Source organism: Coloeus monedula, assembly GCF_965178545.1.
Source record: "Coloeus monedula genome assembly, chromosome: 5".
In the NCBI taxonomy this organism is placed as follows: Eukaryota; Metazoa; Chordata; class Aves; order Passeriformes; family Corvidae; genus Coloeus; species Coloeus monedula.
Genome location: NC_138785.1, coordinates 387,796 through 403,458, shown reverse-complemented (window position 1 = coordinate 403,458; position 15,663 = coordinate 387,796).

Here is a 15,663-nt window from a genome sequence, read left to right as displayed (position 1 = left end):
TCTGGCAGATGCTGCTCTCCTGCAAGCTCGAAAACTGCCAAACCCTCTTCATTTGTGTGACGTTTTTCCTAGAATTTATTTTCAACAAAGGGTTCAGCAGTGCATACAAGCCTAAGAGATATTTCTTTTTGTGAATACTTTACTACAAAGATTGTCTCCCTTTCTCTAAACTATAGGAATGAGGGGAAGTTTGAAAGGGGAGAGACTGGAGACTAATTGAGGGGGAAAGTGGTTGCCAAAGCAATCAGCCCCTGGCCTGTGTGGCACTCAGGTGAAACTGGTTACTGAGCCATCAGCCCCGGGCCTGTGTGGCACTCAGGCGAGGCAGGTATGGGGGTCTGTGGAACACAGCTACTCGCGACAGCCCTTGGGACAGCTGTCAGTACCGTGAGTGGCCGGTGGGTGAGGGGGATTTAATGCTGGCAAACTCCTCTTGGGATAGGTGAGGGGCCCCTGTGCCACCTGCAGTGTCATTTGCCATTGTCCCACAGGAGACTTCTTCCCTTAGCCTCTAAGAGACCTGGAGGAGAATCCTGACCTTTTCTCCCGTTCCTCATGAGTGCCCAAGTGTTCAGCAAGCAGCATCTCCTTTAAATACAATGCTGACTGGGTTACCCCAGCTTTGCGCATTTATGTGCAGAGGACAGCACCTGCAGAAGGACAACTGCCATCAAAAAAGAGCAGAGCCCCTGTGGGGGCCGTGTTTGCACTTTGCTTTTACAACCAAACTCTGCTGTGGAAAGAGAAGTGCAACAGATTGCTTATTTGCTCACTGCCCCTCTCAGTTGCTTCTGAAGGTGTGACTGTCATGCCACTTGGCCTCACACCTTCATAGCACCGCTGTGCATGGAACAGCAGCCTCAAAGTGTCCCTTTGCAGAAATGGCTGTGGGGAAGCTCGAGTCCCCAGGCTCACCTGGTATGCTGATCCAGCTAAAAAGACTTTTGAGAACCCACAGGCGCTCTCTATGGAGGCAGGTGGTGCATCTGTCACTAGATAGGTAGTTGTGGCACTTACAAGCTGCTCTTCGCTAATTTTATAGCTCCATTGTGCAGACTCTGCGTTTTACTGTACATATCCAGCTCCTTTTCTCCATGAAGCAGGTGCTACAACATGACATTTATTGGAAAAGACATTTCAGAAACAAGAACTGGGTCTGGACAAACTTGTCCTATCACTTCTGTAAGAAACCAATAACCTTATGACACTGTTCTTGATAAAGGACATCCTACTGGGAGCAAATGGTGAATGGTGATGCAATGGCTTTGAACCCTGGGGCTGATGTGAAGGTCAGGCCAAGGCCATTGGTGCAGTGTTGTGCCTTGAGGCTGAAAGTGTCACTGCTGGGCAAAGAGGGGACAGTCAGGGGTCATTAACGCTGCTGGCAGGCAGCACGTGTTGTACCAGAAGCACTCTTAACAGTCCCCAGGGCAGACAGCCCACCTGATTGCAGGGAAATACGAGTGCCAGTCAAGAAGGGATGTGGCCCTTCAGGCTGGTGCCTCTACACACGTGCTCAAGGGTTAGTGTTACAGAGCGGCCTCAGACCAGCCTCGGGACAGCAAGTGACAGATGAGCTCAGCACCAAGAAAAATGAATTAGCCCCGATTGCTGGCGGGATCTGAGGCAAGGCACAGCTGGGACCCCTCAGCCGTGTCAGCAGGTGCAGCCCCCGCAGCCAGATCCTATCTCCGTCTGACCCGAGGTGTCCAGGCTACGTGACAGACGGGGCAGAGAGGTGCTTCCCAGCTCCCAGTGCTGGCACTGAGCACACCGGTCACAACATCCAGCCCATGCTACAGGCACGAGCCGTTTCTGACTCTTCTCTTGCTGTGCCTCCACTTAGACCAGGGAAGAACAGCCTGGATTCTATGCAAGTCCCTGGCTGTGTCTGGAAATGTCACCATGAACATGAGCAGGGCAGTGTGGATATGTGCCTGGCTCTGCGGTCCCTGCGTCTAAGGGATGCATGAGGGCATCTAAGGCAACACAAGAGGACTACACTCCACTGAGTGAGAAGGCTCTCATCTGAGTTTCACCACCAAAGAGGGATTCCCAGAGCTTCCCTGACAGCTTCTGAGTTGTCAGCTGCACCCAGGGCTCTTGGCAAAACAGGAAATTCTAAACACCCTGTCTTATACCAGGGAGCCATGTGGTGAGCCCAAGGAAGGCAAGTTCTGCACCCACAACAGGAAACCAGCTTGCTCTTGGGCTTCTTGGCTCTACATTGGAGCCATACTGGGGCCAAAGACAGAGCTGGTACTTATGCCCTTCTCAATCACGCCGACCCCAGATTTCCAACAAAACAGGATCCAACTCATGGGAGCATACAAGTCTAAGGAGAACTTTTGTTAGCACTTGCATGACTCTAAATTTGCTTCTTGAACTCCCAAATCAACTGCTCCTCCTCTGCAGACAGACTTATTGACTGTATTTTAACGTACTTCAACATACTTCTATGGATGCTACCTGAAAGACCTCACTTATTCTGTATCATTAGTCCAAGTTTCAGCCTGCCCTGCCTGTTCCTACCTTCTCTCTCAGAACAAAGGGTCTACAGATTTGCTATATGCAGCTTAAGACACAAAGCAGGTGCACAGTGGGGCCAGGTTGCTGCACGCTCACATCTCTCACTCTACAGGTTCCTTCTGTGGGGAGTGTTTACACCTGTAAATCCATCATGCATCCAGACAAGGCACTGGGTAAAGAGCTTATCCCCCAGGTACACATATGGTTCAAAGGAAAAGGAGAAATGGGGCTTCCACATTAATCAGGCGAGTCCTGACATGCACAGGTTTATCAATACAAGCCTTCCTGGCCCTCAGCTGGGGACAGATTCTTGCCACTGAACGCCCACAGTGACATTCAGGCTAAATCAAGATCGCGCCAGTGGGTTTTCCCGAGGCTGCATTCTTCTTCCGGTGGCTCGGGGACATGTGTGCAGTTGGGAGGGAGAAAGCTGCCGAGGTGATTATTTATCCTCTGGCATGGTTCTGTATCCATCAGGGCCTGCCACACAGTGATCCTGGGGAATGTTTTGCTACCAGGGGTCCTAGCGCTTGCTAAGCTCGAGTTTGGCCACCAGATGTCATGGTTTACCCACGGATGGACCAAACCCAGCCGGCTGCAGGCTGGACTATAAGCCTTGAGGATGTGGAGGTTACACGAGTGGAATGGTTTCGAAGCTAACTAGATGGCTGCTTTTAGTTTTAAACAGAGCTATCAGCAAACAGTTATAATATAACTTACTCTCCTGCTACCTAATTCTGGTAATTCTCAACCTAAAACAGTTCTAGCAGCTGGCTCAGTGTCAGGATATAAGTTTATTTAAAACAAGGGAAACAACTTTTTCCGAGGTGGCTAAAGCAAAGAGGATCTATTAGGATGCCTGGTGATTAGCAAGAGGGCTCGTGTGGCCCGTCACAGCCACAAATGAGTACAGGAATATGGGAGGCTACCAAGGGTCTGACTTACTGAATCTGCTTGTGGTAGGAGACAGTTTCAGCCCAGAGCAGCAAGCAAAGACAGCAGGCACGGCATGCCAAGGTGGCAGCAGCAAGATGCTCTCCATGGAGGTTAGTTCTCCCCTGTTCCCTCCCGCTGAGCCACCCCAGAGGGGGCACAAGGGCTGGGGCTGGTGCAGCAGAGGCAGGGACAGAGCAGGCTCTAACACAGTACTTCTACGGGCAACTGCTCCTTTCTCACTCGAAATGAATGAGGTTGTGTCAGCCTGCCCAGATGTACAGGCATACACCAAAGGTAGAGTGGAAACATGCCAGGCTCACTCATCGCTCCAGGAAATCCGCTTGGTTAAGAACAAACTTTCTCTGTTGTTTTTCTAAAAACCTCTTAGGCACCTACACTTACCTTGTCATCAGCTGTCTGCAGCTGATGTTATCTTACATGCTATGTGCTTCACTGGGAACGAAGGGGGCAATTGTTGGGCAACTGATACAAGGCTTCTACTCTGAGCAGCCTCAACTGCAGGTACCCCATTACTCCCTGCTCTTGCTGGCAGCACCCAGCAAGACGTTCCCCTTCCCGTGTGAGGGAAACAGGCAGCCACAGGGGCTGCCACTTGCCCTTGTTTACCGGGTGCTCAGCAAGTCCACAGCAGTGCCTGGACTTAGTGCAGCTGTGTCAGATGCCCTTTACCCAAAGCTGAGTACTGGTTGTGCACTCAGAGGCTTGTTGCATCATCCCTACAATCCCTGACCTGGACACCTGAAGTCGAGTGCCCCTGCTCTGTGCACAGAGCGTGTGGGGGCCTGAGCTGGGCCTGGTGCTTGGGGTGAAGCGCTCTGATGTCAGTACTGTGGGACTTGAGAGAGTTTCCTGGCAAAGTTGCATGTACACTTGAGTCACTCTGCCCTTTGCCCTAGAAATCTCCTGCTTTGACCTCAACAGAGAGCAGAAAAGAACAAGTGAGAAATTTCCCCCCCATTTCTGCTCTTACCCTTGCAATGCAGCTTTTACAATGGGGTGGCTATGCAGAAATTTTCTTCAACCTTCAACTCCTGTTTGAACGTTCCTGGTGGCACTCCCAGCTCCTCATCAGATGAGCAGACTCCTGATTCAGCAGATAATGTGACTGTTATTCCTTCTTCCCTGTTGCTTGGGAATGCAACAGGACATTAGCCAAAATATTTTCTTCTCAGTTACATGCTGTTTAACCTGTCTACAAATATCTATTACTTGCAGATTTTTTTTTTTTTTTCTGTATTTCCCTGAACAATGTCCCAAATGAGTGTCAGGATAACAGGACAGACAATGTAGCACATCTGTCCATCTCTGAGAAGATTACAGGATTGAAAGCAGCTTTTTCCCAAAGCCCCTCCTTACGTGCAGTCCCCTCTGCCAGCAGTGGAAAGCAGTACTGCTTTCCTTGGAGGATGCTGGCAAAGACGTGCTTCCAAGTGCCTGCTGTGCCCGGCATTCAGCAATGTGTGCGAGCTGGCTGAAGCCCTGCAGCTGCCTCAACTGTCTGCTCACATCTGGTGCCTGTAACCCGGATGTGCGAGAGGAGCCCACGCTCAGGTTCTCCCTGCATCTCTGTGGTTTTCCGGGCAGAATTCCAGGGGGGTGCATGTGTACATCTTGCACCTATCTAGGTCCCCAAAGAACCCCCCAAGTCCTAGACTCCTCAGGAAAGATAGAGAGCGATGGAAATCCCCATTTCCAATGGCTTCTCTCTCAAAAGGTGTCAGACCAAGAGACCAAGGGGCCAAGACGACTCCATAGAGGAATGCACGGCTCCGCACAGCCCGTTGGCAGATGAACAGAGATAACTTGGAAGCTGTGCTTCCGTGTTGCTCCCTTTCTTTCTATTTGGTTTCCCTTTCTACACTCTCAAGGTAAGTTTTGGCAAAACAAAACTGAGCAAACCCTCTGGCTCACAGCAGGCAGAAGAAGGCACAGACTCAGCTGCCAGGATGGATTCTGCCAGTGGCAGGCCTCACTCCCCCGGTCGTAAAATTAGAAATGAGTTAAACATGCAGCAGGTGTTAATGGGAGGCACGAACCAGCTGGCAAACCGCAGGCCTTGGAAAAGGTACAAACCAAACGCAGACAGGAAATCCCCCACCCAGCTGGGAGCTGGAAGTTGTCTACACCTGAAGGAAAAGTAACTGGATGATTTACTTTAGATCGATTATTTGCAAATGACTGAATGTGAATGACGTTCATTCTTAGTTCTACAGTGGCATTATCAAATGAGTGAAAAACCAGCCCTCGCTATCTCCTGCGACCGGTTTCCTCTGAAGAGAAGGTTCTCTGAGTGCTGAAGACCTGCTCCTGACCTCCTTGAGTCACTTCATCATGACGCAAGTGTCAAAGGTGCACTCCTGCCAGTCAGTCTCTCTCTATACAGCTGGGTCACAGTCTCAGGGCAGTCGGGTCTGGCTGAGGGATGTGGAAAGGGAATTAAGTCCACGAGCTGCAAGGAAGGCTAAATTTATTGGTAGAATCAGACCAAGATGCCTCAAGGATTGCTGCTTACATAAAATGTGTTTGCTCCCACCTTTACTATTCCTCCACAGCAATCCAAAAGCTGAAGATTACAGGGCAGCACCTAGAGGAGTGTATTTTATGGATAAGACAAAACAGTCCTAAATATGGACAATACTCACAAGGAGGATGCTGGCTGGGACAACAGTCCCATACTTTTCTCCCTGGCATGCCATTTCACCAGGCCTGAATCTCTGCTTGAGCAGCACACCTTTTCTGAACCTCCACTCACCCCTTCAGGTAGTCAATTTTTCATTTCCCTATTCCCACCCCTCCCCTGCCCCAACATGCCCTCGTTAGCTCACATTGGCTCCAGCCAACTCTACACATATTTATCTCGCAGAAACAATCCATCACTTACATTTTGTGGTTTACTGACCTTCTCCCACCTGGCACCTGGCTCCACTACTGTTTGTTGTATTACTTGACCTCCATGTCCTCATGGAGACACTGCCACGGCTCCCAGCTCCAGATCAGCACCAAGACCCTTGGGTTAGGCCCTCCAACACAACAGGGAAGGACCATGTCTCCACACTGGCCAGTAACTCCTTTGGATTCACAGGTATGCTTTTATTGAGAAATGGGAAGTAATTTTAATTGTCTGCTCACAAAGATGGACTGTGCTGGGTGAATTTTGGAGTTCTTTAACTATTGCTAGAGATGGGACATTAAACTGGTCAGAGACATACCCAGCATACACACTTCCACATCCCATTTTTTCGGCACAGAAACCAGTCACTGTGAATATAGGGAAAGGGAGAACCCAAAGCCTCTGAGGGAGGCTGTGGCAGTGACAAGCTGTGTTCCTAAAAGAGGTATGAGCTTGTTATCTAATTCTTAGTGTACCAAGGGAGCATATTTACATTGCAAAGTGTTCCTCAATTAGTAAGTATTTTTAAAGCTTTCCAAATAAACTTCAAAGCAGGAGCACTTCCTTTTGGTAGGGAAGGGCTGGCTACGAGTGGGAGCTCTGAATGTCACCGGCTAATCACTTCCTTCCTGCCATCAGGACTCTCCCCACGGATGGGCTTCTCTTGCCTTTGCTTCCTACCAGAAAAGCCTCATGAAATACAAGAAGGCTCTGGGGAGGGGGCTCAGAATGGGCTGCTTATCACCTCTCTCCCAGTCAGTATTACTCGTTTCAGAAGCAGCAGTACTACAAGCAGCACAAGGCTTGGCTCGTCGGCAGCCTGAGAAAGCTGTGCTGCTTCTCAGAGCAGAGCAGCAACTACATGCAAGGAAAGTCAGGCGTTAGGGGAGGACGCTCAGGGGCTCCTGGCCTGCTGTCCCCACACCCACCACATTCCCCAGCGTCAGGCTCAGACTGCAGGGCACATCCTGGTTTAACTGGACACACAGTGTCATTCAGAAACATGTGTCTTTTGGCAACATGACTGACCCTTTGAAACTGACAGACCATGAAGGTGAATTTAAGAAAAGCAACAATGCGTTGCAATTATTTGGGCAATTTCCTCTTGGCACATAATTGCTTATTTTGTGACCTAAAACCCAGTATTCCTTCCAGTCCTTCACAAGGGGACAGGTTACTTAAACTATTTATAGATGCTTTGATCCTTTCTGCAATTGAGGCGGATCAACGAGACGTGACAGAATTCCTGGTGCTGCCATCTTGAGCCATGCCTCATGTGACCTACTCCTGGTAGGTGCTGTGGGCAGACGTTATCAGCTCCATCTATTGCAGACATCGCAGAGGTCCCTCCCTAGCACAGAGGATGCTTGGGAAATGCAGGATACCAGGCATGCTATGCTGTGTCATTGGCTCTTGAAGAGGAGGTGAGGGAAGTCCACCTTGGCAGTACTTTTCCACTTGCTTTCCTACCCAGGAGCAGGCAACCAGGCTGTTGGGACAGAGGTCAGATGTGGCTTGGAGTCCCTCAGTAGTTCAGTGATGCTAATGCTGAGTTATTCTCAGGTATGAAAGGTCTCAGGTGTTTCTTTCTTCCAGAAAGCACCTCCCATTATCTAGGGAATGATTTGTATTAATAGTCACTTGAGCCTCTTTTCAATCAGCAGTACTTTGTAGCTTTTTCCATGGTTGGGTAGGAGCAAAACTCCAGAGCTGGAAATTTCCCACGGAACAGGAATCCTAAAGAACATGAACTTGCTGTTTCGACAATGCAATTGCTTTGTTGTCATAACATTAGTGTGTTTCCACTTGACAATGGTGACAATACTTTTTTTGTCAAAAGGCAGTAATGATGTATTGCATATAAGATATGAGACGGTAATAAACATAACTGTGAAAGCAAATTTCAACACAAAGAAATTAATGAAAATTATAGGTATCCTTTGTAGGTAGGATAAGGGAAGGGGAGCAGTCCTTATGGAAAGGAAACCTGAAGGGAAGAAAGAGGGAGAATACCCCCCGCACAAGAGCGTGGTTGGGAAGCCAAGAGGCTGCCTGATGAGCAGATGCACCTGGCCTGGGCACCACTCGTGCTCAGGGCTGAGGATGTCAAGGATGTCTGGAAGCCTGGGACAAGCTGCAGGTGGACCATGACCTACTGAAACGAGCTAGTCCGATTTTGATCCATTGCAAAAGAGACCCGGAAAAGGCTCCCCTTCTTAAAAACTGTATCAGCACTGCAACAGCAAAGCCTAACTTGGAATTTCCCACTTGGATCTTCACCTTCTGAAATCTGGCCTTTCAAAGTCAGCATTCCCATTTGACCCCCTTCTGTAGTTCTCTTATAAAGAACTTACAGTTACATATCCAGGGAAATTGCCCCATCTCCTGCCTAAGAAGTGATGTGACATATAAGCAAAAGAACCGCCAAGCAGAGCATCTGAGACAAACTTCACTAAGTGGCCTGTTCCTCAGAAATTCCATTTCCCATAAATATTTTCTCCTCTCATTTCCTGTGTGCTACTTGTTACGTTGTTTGTTTATGTCAAATCACTGTGTGGAAATTGCTAAGATATGGAAGCTAACTGTAACTGCCCCAAGGAAGTGAAACTCCATGGATGAGAAGTAAATGAAAATGGAAATCACTGATATGGCAAAGTGCAAACTGGTAAAACAATAAAAAGTCCTTTCCAACTGGCAACAGCTTACTTGGTTAAACTGGCCTTTAAATATGGGTGAGAGACCTGCTCTAGGAAGGGCTTTTTAAAGACCAGAGGGCACAGGTTTGGGCTAATGTGGCTGTCCGTGACTCAGGGCCTCTGAGGTCATTCCTGCTACTGGCGCGAAAAGAAAGAAAGGGTAGCAAGCTCACGTAGGACCAAGGCAGCTTCTAACTTAAAATGGGTGGGACGTCACCCACCAGACTGGAGGAAGTCAGCGGCATCCAGCTGCCCCTGGAATAATGTCTGCAAGCAAGTTCAGGGGATACACCATCTTTAAAGTCACTCCTTTCTCTCTTGTCCCCAAGAGGTTAGCGGCTTCTTCTGTTGTCATCCCTGCTCCCACTGATTTTCCTTCTCCCTTTTCCATGAAGCAGTATTTTGTCCCCAGCATCGACTCATCCTCTGCAGCCTGCACAGGCAGCATCAAAGGAACCTATGGCAAGCTCTGGCCTGTCCGTAGCAATGCCATGCACAGGCAGAGGGAGCAGAGGGAGAAGCGGGAAGGACACAGGACTGACCTGGCTGCTGGAGGCAGGGAACTGTGGGAGATAAAATGCACCTGTTTTATTGAAGGCGTGTTTACATCAAGGATCAGATCCTGCCTTACTCTGCTAAAACCGTAAAGTGGAGTGGCTTTTCTGGAACAGCTCCCGAATGGGCTTGTTCAAACAGCAGCCAGGGAACATCAAAAGGTGCAGCGATCACCCACAGATAAGCACCCCAACTGTCTGATCCTGAGCTACCCCCAGGCATGGCTCAGCAGCTTGTCTGCCGATGATGAGCTCTCTCTACAGCCTGATCTTGTACTGGGGCCTCTTTCCGCGGTGACTGCTCCATACACATGCCAGAGAGCTAAGTGACTGCCAGGCAACAAGTTCCGACCTCCAAAGAAAAGGAAATCCTCAGTGTGAAGCCCTCTGAGCAAAGAAGGGAATGGCAACACGGGACTGGGTCAGTGCTCAAGCAGGAGAGTCCTCACTGTAGTGACCCAGCCGCAGTGGGAAGTGTGTTTGCATCAACCATCACTCAGTAATTATAGCAACAGATGACTCAAGATCAAAGTGTCTTTGCGAATGATGTGGCGAAGTAACTCAATGGAAATCTAAGCTTTTTTATCTTTGGATCTGTCTTTAATGCTGACTTCTGTCCGGCTTTAAACCCGCCCTGGGATAACATCTCTGCTCCCAGTGCTGTGGCACTGGCCCAGGCAAGGCCCCGTGCAGCGCCCGGCTCCCTCCAGGCTCCTGCCTCCTGCCTGGCAGGGATGGGAGCCGGCAGGGTGGCCATGGGGACAGCAGCCACTGGGCTTTGGGGCCCAATCCCCACAGGGGTTCTCATCGCAGAAGGGCACGTTTGCTGTCACAGTGAGTCAACAGAGCCAGGTGCCCGGGTGCTTTGTGCTAACATGCCGAGGTGCTGCTGGTGCTGCTTCCAGGGGCTGCCCCTCCCATTATGAGCACCCCAGCAAGCAGCTGCTCCTCCGTTGGATGCAGCCCAGGTGCTCCAGAGACGGGCTTCTGATTCAACTGCTCCTGGCCTTGCCCACCCATAAAGGGTACCGTTTGCCAACCCCTCTGAGTATATCCCACAATCACCCTTCACCTAGGCTGCATCAGTCTCCTCATCTGCTTTCTCTCACGTATGCTCCTATCAGCTTCCATCATGTGTTTATCCTGAATTTTGGAAAGAGTTAATTACTTTGCTAAGATGCTAAGCTCCAGTTGTTACCACACCAGGTGTTCTCTTGGTGCCATTGATCAGTGAGTGCTCCATTGATTCCACACACTCGTCTCTTGTGTGGTTGCACACTGGCTCCAGACGTCTTTCCTGCATGGTTCTTGGCTAAAGGTGTTTGAGTCACAAGTGGCAGAGTGTGGAGAGAAGGCCAGGGTGGCCATGGGTTAGCTGAAGAGAACAAATCCTGACTTATCAAGTGTTCCTCAGGTGTCTCTGAGACAGTCTTGATCTCTCTGGGTGATCTCTGTCGCTTTAATTTGCTGCTTTAATTCCACAGGCAGTGCCTCCTGCATGATTATCACGTGGCAAGGAGGCCCACGCTGGATAAAGTTTCGAGCTGCCTCCTGGGACTAGGCACCAAGGCCATCTAAACACGGGATTTCCCAAATCAAATCAATCATCTGGGTTTTTCCTTGCTTATGCTGAGATGCTGTGCTGCTCCTACCTGCTTATTTCCCAATAGAGCAGAGAAGCTTAATTATTGGGTTTCAAAGTTCCCAAGGGTCTTATGAATATTGAATTGGAAAAGCGAGGTGTCATGACGTACTGAACCGTGATAAATTGTTATCCAAAAATTTCTTGTAATCCAGAGGAAGTCTGCCCCCCAAACCAGCTACCCAATGTGCATGTGTTTTGGTTGCTATCATCAAAGTCCACAAGATGGACAGGCAATTCATTATCATTTTGGGCAGTGCTTTGAATGTTATCATTTGAGCTTCTTAAAAGGTTAATCTTCTGTCCCTGAGATCCTGCTGCGGAACAATTAGAGTATCCTGTGGGGAAACACTGGATTACTATTAATGAAACTTGTGCTGCCCTGGAGTTTTAACTGACTCAAGTATTTAAACACATGCCTGACTTAAAACATGTGGGCACTCTCATTCCTGCCACAGGAGCTACCAACGCTTTTCACGCAATGCCAAGAAATGCTAACTGTTAAAACTATGTTTGATCATTTATTAACCTTAATTCCTCACATGTCCTACCCAAAATCCCTCAACAGAAAGGGCTGAGTGTTTAATGTGCCCTTTAGACACAGCAGGGCTTTAACTACGTTTTTCTTTCCCTTAGGTCTTAAAGGAAGAAATGTCTGGATTCTGTCAGGGCAATAGCTATCTGGAGATTTTTGGGTTTCTCTGAGCCACCTTCAGCTGAGGTCTGTAATATCAGGAACTACTTCTGCCAAAATTTTCAAGACAGGAGCTAAGCTTTGACATTTTCACATGAAACTAAACTATCACGATGTTTGACAGTGCCCATGGTGGTAACAAGCTGTATGTGAGCCTGCAGCTGGGGTGCCACGCTCCAGCAAGTTACATGCTAGGGACAAAGCCTATGCTAGGGCCATGACTGCACCTGGCTCACACTATAAAGACAACAGAGCCAAGGCTTTTGCTCACATGCAGAATACAAAGGGAGGTTTGCTAATTATTTAAAGAAAGTCAGGGTTTGACATAAATGTGCTTGTTCCCTCATCCCACCCTTCCAGTTCTCCTTTCCCATTGCAAGCTAACAGATGGAGACAGAGAGGTTTCAGGACCAGGCCCTGTGTGCTACCTGTGTGTACGACCAGGATACAGCTGCATCTCAGTTCCTGCATAGAGACTCCCAACCACTCCCTCACTACTGGCTGGATTTCCTTAGCCATGTGCTGGAGCAGATGCAAGCTTCTTGCACAAGAAGGAGCAGACCTGGCTGGATTTGGATCTTTGTGGGAGCAGGCCCACAGGGAGAAAAGGCACTAGTTGCTGCCAGTGGCTCTCTGCGAGGAGCACTTCATGCAAGTCCCATCTGTGTCCCTGCTCAATGTCATGATCCAGGAATGCAGCTAGTGCTCAGGCAGTTGCCAGCTGGCCACAGCAACTGCAGGTGTGTATTTTTTTATTTGTTTATATATGTAAATCGAGTCCAAAGTCTCAAATGATTAAGTCATGCAATGCAAGGCATGTGACAAAGTGGTTAATAGTGAGGGGTAGACAAGGATGACAGGAGGAAAGCATTTCAAAGTGGCAGCTGTGAAGTAAATCATACTGGAATTGGGTAACCTGGATTTAGGGGAGAGGTTGGAAAGGAAGGGCGTAGCACTGGGAGAGCTCTTTCTTTTTTTTTTCTCTGGGAAGGGCCCTGATCCTCAAACTCAGGCCCTGACTTTTGTTTTACATCTGCTACTGTAGGGCTGATGTGTGCGCACCAACCTCGGTGGAGAGGGGCCTGACTGACGCCAAGAGAAGCCTGAAGTTGGTGGGGTTGGCTACAGATTTTGGGACATGCTCGCAGCACAAGCAGTGGCTCTCCCTCTCCCACTCCTTCTCCTGGCCTCTCTCCTGGCACATGAGAAAGGGCAGAGGAGTGAATGAAATGGGCTTGTGGATGGGATTCTGTCTGCTGGACTCACACTGGATCACACAGGAAGTCTTAACCTGAGTGGAAAATGCCCACTTGAATGGCAACTGGATCTGAACCTGTAATTACCTCTGCCATCATGTGTCTGACTTGCAGCTGTGTGCACAAACAAATGACTTGTCCATGCACTGCTTGTTCCTCACATTAAACACTCCTTGGTCCCAGTGTTTTAGAAAAGAACAAAATCTTGGTCTGATCCTCATGGAGAGGAGTGGGGACCTCTGTACGGACTTCAGGAGAGCTGTACCCTGACACTCAACCAGCCCTGTGGCAGACATCAAATGCTGTTGTTCCCTAGCAGTCTCCTGATCTTATCACTGTTTCTTTGAGGAGTGAGAAACAACAAGATCCTACAATGACAAACCACAACTTCTCTTGTGGTACATAAAGACAGGTAAAAAACCACCACCACCAAAAAACAACAAAAAGAAAGAAACCTTCCCAAATAATTGCAAAAAAAAAAAGAGCGCTTCAAGTCCTTCATGTTTTTCAGGACCAAGCACTTTACAGACAATGATCATGATCTGCCAAACAAAAGGGACAAGGGACCATCATGAAAGACAGACATAAAGCAGCTAGAAAATAAAATCTGGGAGAGGAGAACAGGACTATTACAGGGGAATCATTACTCTTATATGCAAAACTGTAAATCAGAACCACATTTACTGAGCTTTCAGGGTCACAATTCCAGGGAACAAGGAAAAATTCATTTTACATTAATTGATATATTACTTCACAGGTTCTTGTTGGTGGCTGCTGTCACCCAGAGACGAAATGCTTTTTAGTTTCTGTCACTGCCTCATGGGAAAACACCACAACAGCCAGAAACTGTCTCACCTTCACCAACTATTGGCTTGGTGGAAATTAAGGATTTTCATTTTTTGCTATGAGTATTTTTTAATTTTTTCAAGTATAAGGCTAATGCAAAACCAGAATGAAAAACTGGAATGGAATCTCTCATAAGCAGGAGTGTCAAATTTTACAGGTTGTCATGGCCTGAATAGTTTTGTTTCATTTGTTTGTTTTTTTTCAGAAGGGATTTCCAAACTCTTAAGCTCAAATCTTCTGAGCTTCTGAGTCCCTAATAAACCAGGAAGGTGATGTGAAATGTGTTAAGGACCAAACTTGTGTCCAAACCCAGTCCAATGGAGAGTAAGAGGTGCGCAGGCACCCAGCAGGGACACACACAGACATCCTGCTGTGATCCTTCAGCCAGGGAAGCTGAAGGGGCAGAAAAACGAAGTGGGTTTAAACTGGAGCATCATAAATGAATTAACTGGATTGTATAAGGTGTTTGCCGTGCCACTGCCTGGACTTGATGCACTGAATTACTTTCCTGTCCTGTATTCCCACACAAAGCCTAAAATACTAAGTCCTCTAAATAAAAGTGTTTCCTGATCTCACTGGGTGTTGCATGGATGTGGCACAGAGGGGAAAAATCAGACTGTCTGTATGCAAAGTTTATTCATTAGATATTTACACTAACACCACAACTTATAGCACTGCTGTATGTAGATGCTGACCTGCATTTCGAGGTTGGATTGAAGGCATTCACTCCAACAGGCCATATTAGCCTGGCCATTTCCTTGGCAGGCCTGCCCTAGAAAAGGAGGCAGATCTAGAAAGACACCAAGAGGGTTGAGCAATGTGCCCTTAGACTTCTGTGTCCTGTCATGAGGAGGCCATATGATTTCATGCAATTACCAAGGGCTAATACTCTCGTGGCCCTCTGGGCTGACAGTCCGTTGCCTTTTCCAGAGCTGTTAGACAGAGGGGAAGAGTATATTTTTTGATCAGTGCTGTTTGTTTTTCCACTGCGAACTCCCCCGACTCCCTGGTGTCAAAACACCTGGCAGGGCTGCCATGTAGGTACTGCTTGTTTGTCCTGTTACTCCAATGCTGTGGCGGGTGGGAATCTGGCTGGCCCTGAGGAAGCGAGCCACATCAAACACCTGTGCTCAGAGTCGCATGGGGATTGTGCTGCCTGTTTATTCCTTGCTGGGATTGAAGTAGGTCGGAGCTTTGGGGGAAGATCATCCTCCAAGATGATGTCGCTGCTCCGATGAGAATGATGGGAAGGATCTCCATAAATGATACGGGGTTAATGCAGGGAGCACAGTGATCCTCGATAACTCTACCAGTGTAGGAGACACCCCAGCCCCCCAGGTACTGGCCACACATGGGTTATAGTCATGCTATAAGCTTGAGGGAAGAAATACCGTAACCTTACAGGTGTGAAGTGCTACATCCACATCTGCATCACCAGGTCTGGATGCCCTCTTTTCAGGAGGCCCACGAACTCAGCCAGGTCAGCTGCAGCCCCTACTACTGCACGGCCTCACATAGAGAAGCATCTGCAAATCCCGTTCAGTCCCTAGGAAAACGTGAGCAGAGCAGTGGTACAGACCATACTTCAGGGTGGAGACT